We start from the raw sequence: 14,767 nt of genomic DNA on the forward strand, positions 1-14,767 counted from the left end.
AAATAGTTTAAATTGATTTTCAACAAAAACGTAGTGCCTTTTGATATCAACATGGGTGGGAGGGGATGACTCAGCTTCTTAAATAAACTTCTAAGCTTCATCTAAACTTCTTCTTTCTTTTCTCAGAATAAAAACAGACATTTTAAGTAAAAGTATTAGCTTCGCTTAGAATTAATCTTAAATCAAAAAATACTTTAAGTGTGTATTTCACTTTTGTTATATTTTGCTTCCACAAAAATCCATGCAATTCCTTGAAACATTGCTCAACATTTTTGAGAGGAAATATGACAAACACATAAAGCCAAATCTACGTTATTACTGTCCAAGTACAAAAATTTCGTATGATATGATTCATTTGGAAAAGCACTAGTCCTCCCCCAACAAATCCCCCTTAATCAGATGCTAGGAAAAAAAATTAGATGTTTGGCGTTATTTTGATTTAGTCGTCCAAAAAAAAATCAAAATAATGACATCAAAGAATAAAATCCCCAAAACGGTTTCCTTAGTACATCTGTATTCGCTTCATGTACATCTGAAATCGTGACAACCCTTAGTTTTAATTTTTAGTGAATCACATCTGAAAAAGATGACCAAAAGAACAGGTTTTTATGCCGATTATGAGTCCCTTTTTTATGGAAATGAACGAGTCGTTTAAGATTCAAATTGGAGCTAGCCTAACCTTCCACAGGGCACTTTAAAAGGAATCACAAACGGTTTCGTATTCGAAATATAATCTTAAGGATATAATAACAGAACTCGAACGAAGTGGAATCCTGTTCGTTTGATTAATAAACCTGCCGCAAGAGCACTGTAATTCGTGTAAGCCCACATTACAGCGAGCTTCAATTGTATAATTACAGCAGGGGTTACCTCGGGTACCTAGTTATCTCCGATTTGGCGATACTATTAATGTGCCACCTATTCTCAAAGGATTTGAAATCGTTGCTAGTCCTTACTCTAATTAGGATGATGAGGGTATACAGACTGCTCAATGGCGTAGTGGTCAGTGGCGATTTGTTTAAATGAAATTTCAGTTTACAAGCAATTTAAATAAAGAGACCGGATATTGTGAATTTCAAAATGAGACTGTCCGGTAATGAAGGCTGCTTGGCCGTTGGTGGTGTTACTGATGATAGCATAAATACACAGTTATTTGATTTGCCGATATTTACTAAAATTTGATCACATTATGCATAGTATTAAAGTTAGGATTCTCTTTAAAGTATGCAAATGATTTAAGTTGGCATCTATCTATTTGACTATCTCTCTCTATATAAGGATATGTTAGAGCAATCTTTGCTCTAACTTGATGAAATTTAACAACCCGCTTGAGTAAGGCTCACTGCCAACTTGATCAAGTCCGTAAATATTTAAGTATCATTTAAAATAAAAGGTTAATTAAAAATTAAAACAAGTGTTTGATGTTTCGTAGTTACATTTTCCAAAAATATTATCTCGTAAAAATGATTTTTACATTGCTTTTTTAATTTTAAAAATTACGATATAATTTTCATTTCTGAACAATTTTTTCCGCATTGGTAATATATATATATATATATGTTACCGTTAAAGTATATAATGCAGTTATTTCATAGAATACCTAGTTATTCCATGAAATAACTGCTCGTGTCCGTTAAAGTGTAAAATAAACAATTTATCTAAAATGAAATTAAACTAATGATTAAAATGAAAAACAAGCATTTTATCTCATTTATGCAGCGTATAAATGGTATTTATGGAAACGTACCATAAAATCATTTGTTACAACAAGGATTACTAAAATGACACTTGGAATGACAAAGAACATTATTTCTAAAACAAAAACATTTTTTATTTCTAAAACAAACAAACAAAAACATAAATGCAGTAGGGGTGGAATGTAAATGTATTTGTCGTGCGAGATATATGATATAGATTATTTTACACTTTAACGGGCTGCAGATCGTTATTCTATGAAATAACTAGTTAAACCATGAAATACAAGAGAGTTTTACACTTTAACGGACACAATCAGTTATTTCATGGAATAACTAGGTATTCTATAAAATAACGGATTTCATACTTTAACGGTAACATATATATTTTTTTATTCTGTTCTAGATAAAATATTCACCACCACATAGTTTAGTCGAAACATTTGTCTGCAGTTGGTGGCTCTTTTACTCAAGCATTTGAGACAAGTTTTAAAGCATCATTGTAGCGCAAACATGAAATAAACCCGAGAAATACCGAAACATTTTCGACGTCTGGCATTTGAAGCTTGAAATCCCGCCACATGTTGCTACAAATTATCTAGTGTCCAATGTTGGAAGACGCTCGTAACACTTGCCGTTATCTTTAGATATACCATTTTTTTTGTTTTACAGCGTTACATTCGATGAACATCAAAAATAAATGTATGCATACCTATTTGGATCAACAAATCAATTTTTAAAATTAGTCACAGCACTTTTCCGAAATGATGCAGATATACTCATTGAGCTTTGAGTTTAATATCAATAATACGATCAATCCGTATCTGATATTACGACAGAGACCCTTCCATTAGCAGTCATAATTCCTGTTGCAGCGTCTTAATAGGCGACTACGGTCCCGGCAAATGCGAGTTTCCGTCCCTTCTTAAGCCATAAAAATGCAATGAGGGGCCCCCCCTTCCCTCTTTAAATGTGGGCTGGGGTGATAAGACTATTGAAATCGTCACGTTTTCCGTATTATGCCGGTCACGATTCTTTCGCTCAACAAATTGTCGGGACAGAGCGCTTATCATTTGTATCGACATTTGGGGAATTTAAATCACTGTAATATTTTAAAAACCATTAGCATGGGGAGAGAGCGTGCCGTGTTCTGCCTTCCCCCACTATTTGGAAAACAATCGCACTGCAAAACCGGTAGTTAATTGTGCTGGCAATCGATGATAGTATGTATCAAATGGCTGGACGGCCGGTTCGGTGGGTTTTCGTTTTATAGCATGAAACATAAGACTTTTTTTTTTTTTTTTTGACGGAAATGGAGATTGGGCCAAGAGATGGTGATTTGCAGTTTTAATTCTTGGATTAATATCTGAAAAAGAAAAATTTCCTTTGCACAATGACTTTGTATCAATGATAACTTCAGTTGTATCAGTGACTTCATTTGAATGCTGGAATTGTTATTCCTCTTTCCATAGTTCTCCAAATGTGTTTAAAAATAATTAATGTATTGAATCGTATTGATTGTAAGTAGGTTTTGAAACTATGCTTTTTGGAATTATGACTATTAAAATATATATATAAAAAAATCTGCTAAAAAGTTTTTTTAATCCTCGGGTATGATGTATGGTGGTTAATTAAGTTGTTGTCCCCAAGACTTTTTCACATCATTCCCCTAATAAAGGCATTATCATTCATCCGTCCTCATGCAAAAAAATAGTGACATTCTACAAGGTCGAGAGCGCCACGAGTATTTAGATTTTTATTTTCAGCGCCCCGTACAGGATAGTTTTGTGTCTTGTAATGTAGTGAAGACACCAAGTATGCAATTTGGACACCATTTTGTCGACTGATTGAAAACAAAAATTTACACAGAAGAAGAATTTTAGCAGCGGAATCATAAAACTGTTTCTATTTATTTAAGTCGGTGCATTTTCGGGTTATCACAATTATGCGACTTTATAGACCTACAGACGGTAAATCCTCTAAAGAATTTGATTCAAGACATGATACGAATCTATACTTTAAATGAGAAAACACTGTTTTTGCGTTTTGCAATTATCGTGTTCACTTGTATTCGGATAGACAAACAGACAATCTCTGAATAGATTTCATAAATTTGTTAGAAATCAGGTTCAGGTGTCGTCGTCGGCATCTGACCGTGGTTCAAAATGACGAGCTCCGTTCCTAAATAACCCTTGTGCAACTTTAAAACGGGATTAATAAAACTAAAAATGTAACTTAACCTAAACCGACCTGCCTGAAGGCACACGCAAAAGTCAAAATGCCGGGACGCCGCTAGAGCATCGGCGAAAATGAGAACTAAGGTTAGATTGAGTTCTGAATCTATCAACGGCCACGGTACAATCGATTTGGAATAAATGAAATTTAAATAAAATGTATAGATCATTTATCATTACAGTATTTCCCTGATTATCAATGGAATTAAATGGCCAAGCAACTGCCAATAATCCGCAACAGTAACTAGCCTTATTAATAATAAGTACACCAGTTCGAGCTCAAAGAAAAAAAAAGCATGCTTCAAAATTGCAAGTGGGAATGAAAAATGGAAAGAAAACGCATTTAAAGGGGTGGTCAAGGCCTGACAATGAACTCCAGATATGCACTCATTTTACTCATTGCGTATTATCCCTCCGTGGGTTTAATGAGTCCAAATGTCGCTCGTAGCTTTCTCCATATGTATCATCTTGAGTTACACCCATTTCTACCACTTTAGGCAATTTGAAGGTTTTGCGTTTGTGTGTATGAAAGAAGGATGGTAGGGAATTCAAAGTATACAAAATTTTATATTCGAATTTAGAACAAGACATCTTTTATTCGAATTTTATGAGAAATTAATAAAATTTCATTTATAATCCAAACTTAACAACAAGCATAAACTATTCACTGAAAGAGGCGATGGTCTTTTTTATAGGAGAAAGATAAGTAAGATTGAATGCTCTTGCATGTACCATTTGCGATCCACTTTCAGTACCACTGGACATCATATTTTGGGGAATAAGTTCACGGTTCAGTACCACTGGACATCACATTTTAGTTGAACAAGTCCACCGTCCAGTACTGCTGGTCACAAAATTCCTAATTTCGTTTCCCTCAAATTGGTTGGGTAATATAGATTTGCATATACTCGAGTTTCGTTTTATAAATTCTGTGTCCAGCACTCTAGTAAAATAAGTTCTGATTTTACTAGAATGCTGGGCATGGCTACCAGCTTACTAGTAAAATCAGGACTGCAATGGGTTAATATAAGAAATGCTCATATCTATAGAAATCAGCAGTTTAAGCCCACTAAAAATTGTTTCAAATTAATTATGTATCCTAAAAATAATCAATTTGAAGCAAGTGGCAATGGTAGTAATATTTCATCCGAGTGAGGCATGCATTAAGTACAAGCAGGAGCGACGAGCGCACACACAACACGGACCGAAAGCTCATGAACATTTTATCCCTGGTCTTATTTAGCATGAGATATTGAAAGGGAAAATATTTTTTCACAGTGCTAATAGAATGATATTTAGATAGGGATTTTCTCAACACGCGCGCGAATTAAGCAAGGGAAACACAGGGATCTTTTAAAAAATGACTTTGTCGAGTCAACGGTATTTTGTCCCTTCACTCGGAGTGTGGGAATGTGAGGCTTTTAGCCGATTCAGCCATTTTACAAAGTTGCTGCTGAATTCATTAGATAGAAAAGGTGGAATGGGATCAGGAAATAAGAGAATATTCTAAAATGAAGTTAATATGGGCTAAATGGAGCTAAAAATGAGGAAATTAATTAAGTTTAAATTAAATTTTAAAATATCATTACATATATAAATAAAATTGTTTTAATTTATATTTTCCCGAATTATTTTTCGCACCTTCTTACCATTTTGTAGGTATTTTTAGCAATTAAAATTTTTTTTAAAAAAAGACAAAACATCAAAACGATGCACCGTCTTGAATGGTGAGTGACAGTCACTATCTGAGTGCAAAGGGGTAAAATAAATGAAAAACTAATACTTGTTGCATTTATTATGTTCCATAAAATAAAGGCTAGCTTTTTTATAATTATCCTTAATTTGAATTATAAAATTCCAGTAACGTTTAAATTATTATCTAAATAATCTACGATTAAAAATTACGATTACGATTTAAAAATTTTTCTTTCTGTTAACTCCAAACATGGAATTTGAATATCCTTATGAAAATCACCAAACTATATTTATGATTTCCTCATTCTAAATTTTAACCATTTTGATATAAACATTTTTTTTTTTAACTTTCTAAGCATCTATCTGAGAATCTATCTAAATTGCAAAATTTCTCCTATTAAAATGCGTCGCATGAAATCTGCATAATAAAAGAGGATAAAACTATTTCCAAATAATTCTAATCTCGCTGCGGTGACGGAGAAATAAAATTTCGCCTTAGATAATGTTCTTGGAGGGATGCTTCAGCTAAATAAGCTTTTCTCTCCCTAGAAAGAGTTAGTTTATGAATTAATAATTAGGAGGCACTGGATCTACAGTATGGTAATTACGGATATGTTCCTATAAACATTCAGTCGTCTCTGCCAAATGTTATTTTAAAGTATTATTGATCATAGCCTTGCTTTCTGTTGGTATAAAGAGATTAGATTCTCAGCCGCTTAATCCAAAACTGGTTTATTTACTTAATTAGAACTCCTTCCCCCTCCTAAAAGTTACACATTTCAGAAATTTGGAATAATACCCAGAGTTTTATAATTTGTAATTGCTTTGACTCTCTTTCTGGCGAGCAGTCATTCGAAATTCACGCCAGTCGTGAATAATTTACATTGTTTTGGTGTACTCTGCTATTCTGGCGAGTCATGTTTTCTATCAAGCAAATAAAAGGATGTTGGATTGAATTTAAGTATAATGATGGCTTCATTAACCTCCCCACTCCCGTTTTACTTTCTCTTATATGTAGTCCGGCTGCTCGAATATAATTGAACACGATAATTACAAAACGAAGAGAGCTAGATAGATAAAATTCGGTGCACTGATTAGACATCTAAAATCCAGACAACTTTCAAATTTTGAATCAAATCCAACTAGGGATTAATAGTCTGTACTTAAGACTTAAATATATCAAATTTGGTATGAGAATTTTTTGGCTATGATCGTATTCCTGTGTCAAATTTTTATTTCAATCGATTGGGAGAAACGCATCTATAGCACAAACCACATCCTTGGCGATTTACCGCATGCAGGGATTAATCGCCAAGGATGCCACGATAGATTCAGTAAAAAAATTTATATTCACGCCAAATGTGAATATTTCGTAACTGTTGTACGCCAATGCCATGCAAGGTGTTCTCTCTGATAACACCTTTATTAGAGAGTATGCGAAAAAGTTTCCGGGTGACGATTCTGGATGGTTTGACGTGTGACAAAAAAAATTAGCCAATTTCACCGCTAAATACTTAGCATTAATGTAACAATTAATATGCTGGTTAATTATGTTCTATATCAATCTAAGCTAATTAAAAATGGTATGACTCGAATCTTAAACAATGGGTGGCGTGCAAATTTCGTAACTGAATCCGCCAATTCCAGAGCAAAGATTTAAATACCATTTTACTACTGCAGTAAAACTGATAAAAAGTGAAAGCAGTGCACTGATAAGTTACTACTATTATTTTTTTGCAATACGCCGATAAAAGATTTTTGCGTAGAAAATCAGTATAATTTCTATATCCGTTTTCCCACTTTTTTCTGTTGTAAAATTTCCATAAATATCAGCATAATTACTACTTCATTATTCCATTTTTTTTTATTATAAACTTTGTACAAAAATCTGTTAAATTACTGCTTGATTATCCAAGTTTTTTCGCTTGTAAAATGTGTATAATTGTCTACATATTTTACCATTAAATCTTATCATTGCCATTCGAATTATTAAAATTATTTTCGTTTTATGCTTTATCAAACTATATAAAGACATTTGAACCGCAACACAATAATTAATGCGTAAAATTTGGGCAAAATTCAGCCAATTTTCTGATTAAATTGAAAAAAAAAAATATTATTACTACCATTAGAATTAGTAAAATAAAATTAATGTTTTGATTCGTTATGTTTTACATTAAGCTAACATGAATTTTGCGACTGAATTCTATCATAACGAGTCCTTCATTATTTTCACAGTCTTGGCGATTAAAATGTGACAAAAGTCGACCATTTTTACCGCCAAAGTGAGAAATATCATTTCTCCTGCGTAGCAAAGAAAGACGAATGTTCAAACTGATAAAAGATTGTTATCTTAAATTTCTGTGCAATTATTGCTTCATTATTTCATTCCTTGGCATATAAAATCGGTATAAAAGTTAGTCAATTCTATCCTCTTCCAAAGTAACCTATAATTATTATCGATTATCGAACTACCTGCTAGTCAAATCAATATATTGGAATTATCATTTTGTGTGTATGTTCGTGTGCATACATTAAATGCTTCATTATTCATTTAATTCAGCCAGATGCTTCATTATCCATGTTTTCTGATCCTTGTATGAATGAACATGAAAGTAGTCCAAATGTAAAGTTGAAACATAGCACATTCCAAGCCATATTTCTTCAGATATAATGATTTTAGATATTAAGAAGAAAGCCTAAGAAAAAAATTAACGAAAAAGTGAATAGTATATCGCATGTTTAGACAATCCGGAATTTGCAAATTATTGTATTTTATCATTCTTTCTGATTTATCTGTAAATTTTTAAAAATTTGTCCACTTTATTTTCAATAATTCTTTTAGGAACATAAATGGATATAACCGATAACTTAAAAAATAATTCAAGAAAAAGGGCTTAATCATATATTTTAAATGTTAATTTGTGATTTTGTGAAATAGAAATAATCATCAGTTATATATCTCTTTTATGATTTAAAATTTTTTTCTCCGATTTATTTCTTCACATTTACTTTTAAAAATCGCATTAACCGTCACATATTTCAGTAGTACTCTCGCTTTCACAAAGCGATTTTTTGCGCTTTAAAACCAAACAAACAAACAAAAAAAAGATTAATCGCCTAATTAATTTTCTTACGTAAGATATTGCCGAAATCTAAGTGGAGGAAAAAAATGCACCTCTAGGTGTAAACGCTTTCCTTAAAACCTACTTTTCTTGCTGATCATCAATTCTTTTGTTGCTTCCTCAAATCATTACTGACCTACAAAACCATTCATTTCTTCGAAAAAAAAGTATCCTAGGGCTACAGTGTATCTCTTAGAGTACGTTGATACAATTCTCTGAAAAGAATTTAAGTGAGCAATTTCGCTAAATACAGTAAAACCTGTTTAGTGAATTAAAAAAAATTATGTGATAAATTTTTTTCTACGTTTTTTTTCCCACATTTAATATGAATATGTGGTATCATGTATATACCAGATGTGGAAAAAAAATTAAACTATTTGTTACTGATTACGAAAAATTCAGCTCCCCAACCCCCCTTCGCATTGCAAAATTCAAAAGGAATAAGATTTTCGACGTTGGTTATTAGGAAACGATTTATTACATATCCTTGGAAGTAATCTTTTACTGGAATGCACTTCTGCCAAAAAATTTTTTTTCTAATCCTCAAAACAATCCTGAATGTAATTTTTCTAAAATCTTTCTGCGAATTTTTTTTTATTGGGTCAGTAAGGAAACTCGAAACAAAGGCCATAAAAAAGCAGTTTCAATCTCGAGAATTTAAAAAAATCGCACGGTGCCATATCAGGAGAATACTGAGTTAGTAAAGCCGTACTTGTGAATTTTTGTCAAAAATTCGCGTATAATAACGATACTGGAAGAAGTTATCATAAAGAAAAACACATGAATTATTCCGCTGCAATTTTAGCCATTTTCGAAGAATTGATTCATGAAACAATGCAAAATACTAAAATAATATTATTGTCTGATAATCTCGCAAGTTTGGAGAACAATTCATAATGCACATTACCATGGCAACCAAAGAAAAACGATCAATTACTTCGCTTCCGTTTTTTTATTCGATTCTTTTATTTTTTAAAAACATTTATTCCAGTGAATAATTCTCCTTTTAATTATCATATATTTTTAAAGGCTTTTTGAAATACATTTCAAATGTTCTTTAAACTGAAGTTGCATTCTGGAAATAAAATTTAAAGCATGTCTTTTTTTTTTTTTCAATTATTGAATCATTAATATTTTTTTTTTTTTTTTTTGGAAAATCAACTCAAACGAAATTCTCTTTCATGATTAAAAATCAAATTTATTTTTAAATGATAATATGAAAGGAATAAAATATTGAATGTTGCCAGGCTATAACATGGCGCATTATTTGAATTGTAAAAATATGTGATAAAAGTTTTAAAAACGATTTCTATTAAGATACTTATTTTGTTCTAGTGCCTTAGAAAATACTCCTACTCCAAACTCGCGACTTTATCTCACTTTAAAACTAAAAAAACCCCGCCAAAATCTATTTAGAAATTTCGTTTAAATTTTTCATATGTTAGCAGTTTCATTTCTTCCCTCCCCCCTCGCTGTATGTATCTTTCAGTTTTCCTTCATATGAGCACTTTAGGCAACTCAAAATGAGAAATCGATTTTTCTTAGGGTAGTCGAGCCTTTGGTATGCATGAAGTGTTTCCGATCTTCCCTTATAAACCGCGGAGTGAATTTTAAGCGATAGGCCGGCTTCTGAACCCAGGTTAACCTGTTTGACGAAGGCTCATAAATTTGTGTTAGTAGAGGCCTAGCGTAAGTCAAGGGCATTTATAAGTAACAATTTATAAGTTTTGTTTTTCATTCATAAATTTGTGGTACATTGAGTCATTAAAATCATTAGAATATTTTAGATGATGGATTATTTTTGAAATCATTTTCTTCACCTACGCGATATTTCGAATTCCTGTGGTCAGAAAAACAGCTAAATGTTGCTAGGATTTTTTTGACGTGTTGCGTAGATGGTTTAAATATTGTTTTAGAGGACCCCATCCCTCTCCTCTGCATACAGATCTCGAAAGTAAAATAAGTTCATTACCTTTGCAAGAATAAATTGTGGAGTTCTATAATGATTAAGTGGTTAAATTTATTTCCTTTTCTCATTGTATTGTAGATGTTGGATGTTACAATTACTTTACATAATTGGGAATACATATGAAAAAGACTCACATAGAGGATAAATACAAAACATGTACTCAAAAGATATTGCACTAGCACTGAACAGATACTTAAAGGACGTAGCGATGGCGCTGAAACACACACAAAAAAAAGTGTTTGTAATATAAATAAATAAATAATTGAAATCTGCTATCTCAAATTTCAAGCTATCACGTGAGAACCTTATTATTTTTAAGTCATTGTTTTTCTTAACTAAGTTATTAACCAGTTTAAGTTATTAACAAGTTTGAAACAATCACGTGACTATCAGATGACAGCGGTATTTAGAAAAAATGGTTTTTCCCATCTCAAAATTGGTCGAGCTCCAAAACCTCTTTTGCCAGCTAAAAAAAATTGAAAATGAAAGTTTTAAAAAAATTACATTATTATAATATAAATATATAAAATTTCGATACCTCCCCTTTCTGCTTCGTGTTCCCGTTTTCTTCTTTGTGGTTCTTCAAGCGATAACTTCTTACGACCCTGCCCTTTATTGGCCAGACAGGAGAATCGGGTATATGGCGGACATTCGCGCCAGATTGTAACTTTTTGTTGACGATAAATTGCCAAATGTGACAACCTACTATATAATTTTCTAATTACCCTAAAAGCAAAAAATTGATGCAAAAGCGATAAATCGCCAATTTTCTGCTCGTGCATTCTGTAGCTTCAAAAACCTCAACCAAAGCAACATCATCTACTCACAGGATAATAAACAGTTTATACAAGTGGATATTTCACAGTTGCAGTTTATAGCCGTTTGCCGACAGCATAGATAGACTGCATAACGGTTGGTGAAAGAAAGTCAGGAAAAAATAAACGTCTTTTTCAGTGTGAGGTAAATAAAAAATAATTGTTAGCGTGCAAGAAATCGGAAGTGGCAACATCCCTTATATTTCAGTTAAAATACTTTTCTGCTCTTTGTCCGAATCCCTGTTTGAATGGATATTCTGAGATCTTTTAAAGAAATAATAATAACAGATTGCACATTTTTCTTTGATGTAGATGCTTACATGCACTGCCAGTAAACAAGCACAATGTTTATACATAAATAAAGAAATAAATTAAAAATCTGAGACCTAAGAAAGAAAAGAAAAGAAAAGACTTGCTACTAATAGAACTGTACAGTTACAGTTAGTTTACAATTTTCTTAATTGTTCAGAGGCATCGCAAAGACATATGTACATTCAACGTCAAAGAATACTTATTCGTACATACATCCATAAGAGGTTATCTAAAACTTTAATTTGTATGATAAAAAAAGTATGGAAAAATGAATTTTATTGGTACAAATTTAAATTTATAGCGTACAAATTCTAGTTATTTCCACCTTCATCGAAATGATTTCTAGTCGTTAGGATGTAAATGACTGGAACACGATTTTATATCCACATAAAAAGTTATTTACGACCCCGTGACCTTTATTTTGTTTTAGCTAATTGATAATTCCAAAATAATAATAATAATAAGTAATTCAAGAATTCACTTAGGATTTGCCAAATTATGCTGTAGAAAATCGTTTTTTCGTGCAGATTCCGAATTTGGTTTTTAAAAAAACAGAGTAATGAGTCTATAATAAATGATTTTTATTCATTCAGTTTCCACTTTATAAATAAGGCAAATCGTTTAAATTGCTTCATCTTAAAAGCGATTTCATATCATTATCATTCAAACTTCTTGTTGGAATTGTTATCTCAAACAACTTCAGATCTGCAAAAAATAATAATCGAAACTACGAATTCACTGATATCAATTTCGAACGTTTACTTTTGAAATATAAAAGAATAGTTCCCAAGTGTTCTAGAATCATCGAAACTTAAGAATGAAATACCATTATTTTTACTAGTTTCGAAAAAAAAAAAAGTGTGTTGTCACTTTCAATATACATCCGGGAAAGTACAGAATTTCTGTTGAAACAAAACATGTGTTTGCTTTTTTTTTTTTTTTTTTTTTTTTTTTTATGTAAAATCAAAGAGCTCTCTGATACCTCAAATTTTCTGTTGCACGAGCGCTTTGTTTCAAAAATCCCTAAAATAATCTCGTTTCCCATTTGTTGAACAGAAAAGACACTACTTGTTACGTTCGTTTTAAGGAAAGAAATCTCCATTCGAAGTCGATAGGTGGCGTTGTCGGAAGTGGGCAGTTAAAAAATTAATTGTCTGTGACCTTCTCTTGACCTCGGATTATGAAAAGAGCCTTCAAAAGTGGTTTCACGATCTACACAAGGCCGATTCATTGTTTTATGATTTTCCTAGATTTGTCAGTTTGGTTATTATTATTTTTTATGCTTTTTATCTTTGTATTATTTTTTCATCTGTCAAATAGTTTTCACAGCAGGGAGCTTGTTTTCTTCTTCTGACAATGAATCAATTGTGTAGTTTAAACAAAAGCAACGTTTAGCTGACCATTTTTGTTGATTGAATAATGTTTGTTATCTCTCGGCTAAAGACCATGCATACTTTAATGAATTAGAAGTATATTTTTCACTCAGTTGTGTAATATTTTCTAAATTCACATTTTAACTGCGCATTCAGCTTTCTTTTATAAATCATTTCTTGCTGTCATATCTATATGCAGTCATATCTAACTATCGAAAATTTATTCAATTAGAGGAAAACAGCATTGCTTATTAATTACAGCACGTATATCATTTTCAAAAACGGCTAGTGTACTATCAGACACGACTTCACTTTCTTTATTTAAAAACAAACTGTTTAAATATAAACAAAAGAATGTTCGTTATCTGATTGGCTGGCGGAACGCTTTATAATCTAAATAAATTTTTACCCAAAAAAATCATAGATAATAAAGAAGGTTTTTAATTAAATTTTTTCTTGATTGAATTAAAACTTTATTACAAATTATTTTTTATTTATTTAAATTAATTACATTTAATTAAGAAGATTTAAAATTAAATTTTATTTTTTAATTAATTTTTAGGTTTAAACTTAATTATTTTTATCTAAAGATTTTCAAAATGTGGATTTAAATACTGAATTTGCGATTTAAAATAATCATTTTATTGTGGCATCAGAAGAAAAAAAAAACCTCACTAACAATAGGTCAAACTCAAAAATCTCTCTATATATATATATTAAAAAAAAAAAACAGTTGAAATATATGCTTGCATAAAAAAATTATCATTTGATCAACTATATTAACAGAATGAGAATTTTTTAATAGTTTTTTCATTCAATTTTAACTGGTAAATTTGATATGAAGAAATTCAGAAAATATAATAATGAAGATCAAGTTTAAAAAAAAGTCTCAGTTATTTTAAATGCTTTTTATTTGCGCACATCTCATGGAATTTGATTTATATCAAATCCTGGATGAAATCAATCTATATAAAATCGTCTGTCTGTGTATTTTCCCATTTATTTATTATCTGTAATGTATTTTTACTTTTCTATAGATTTTTAAAAATTACTATTGATATATCTTCTCTGCCATTTATTTGTTAGTAGTATTGCCATTTATTTGTTATTCCAGCAGATATTCCATTACGTATTTTGTCTCAGTTATTTGCCTTTCAAAAAAAAGCAAATTCACTTTTCATCCATTCATGCCAGAAGTGGGATGTAAGTGATTTCTGAAAACCAGGATGTTACTGGTGCAATGTAATATATTTTTCGTCTGTTTGCATTTGATCTCGATAACTCAGAAATGCAATTAGTTATATGGATCTAATTTTGTATATGATTTTAAAACATTGATTGCCCCAAGCGCACAGATGCGCAACGATCACATTTCCAAAAAGGCGGTGTCGCACACCTATGTGCAACAGCATTTCATTTCCATAACCGCTTTACATTGTACTGAGCGACACCAAAATATATTTTACAGAAGTGTCTTTTGGCTTATGGGGAAATATTTTTTAAGCCTCATTTTCGCAAGTGTAGAAAAATAAAATACATGAGCGATATTA

At 31.3% G+C, this 14,767-nt stretch overlaps 1 protein-coding gene across 3 annotated transcripts in view; it reads left to right on the top strand.

Annotated features, from left to right (window-relative positions):
• The window catches only part of LOC129965823 (TOX high mobility group box family member 3-like), a 269,775-nt gene that overhangs the window by 220,029 nt on the left and 34,979 nt on the right, over positions 1 to 14,767 (top strand). The window lies entirely within an intron of this gene.

The sequence above is a fragment of the Argiope bruennichi genome, chromosome 4 (assembly GCF_947563725.1).
Source record: "Argiope bruennichi chromosome 4, qqArgBrue1.1, whole genome shotgun sequence".
In the NCBI taxonomy this organism is placed as follows: Eukaryota; Metazoa; Arthropoda; class Arachnida; order Araneae; family Araneidae; genus Argiope; species Argiope bruennichi.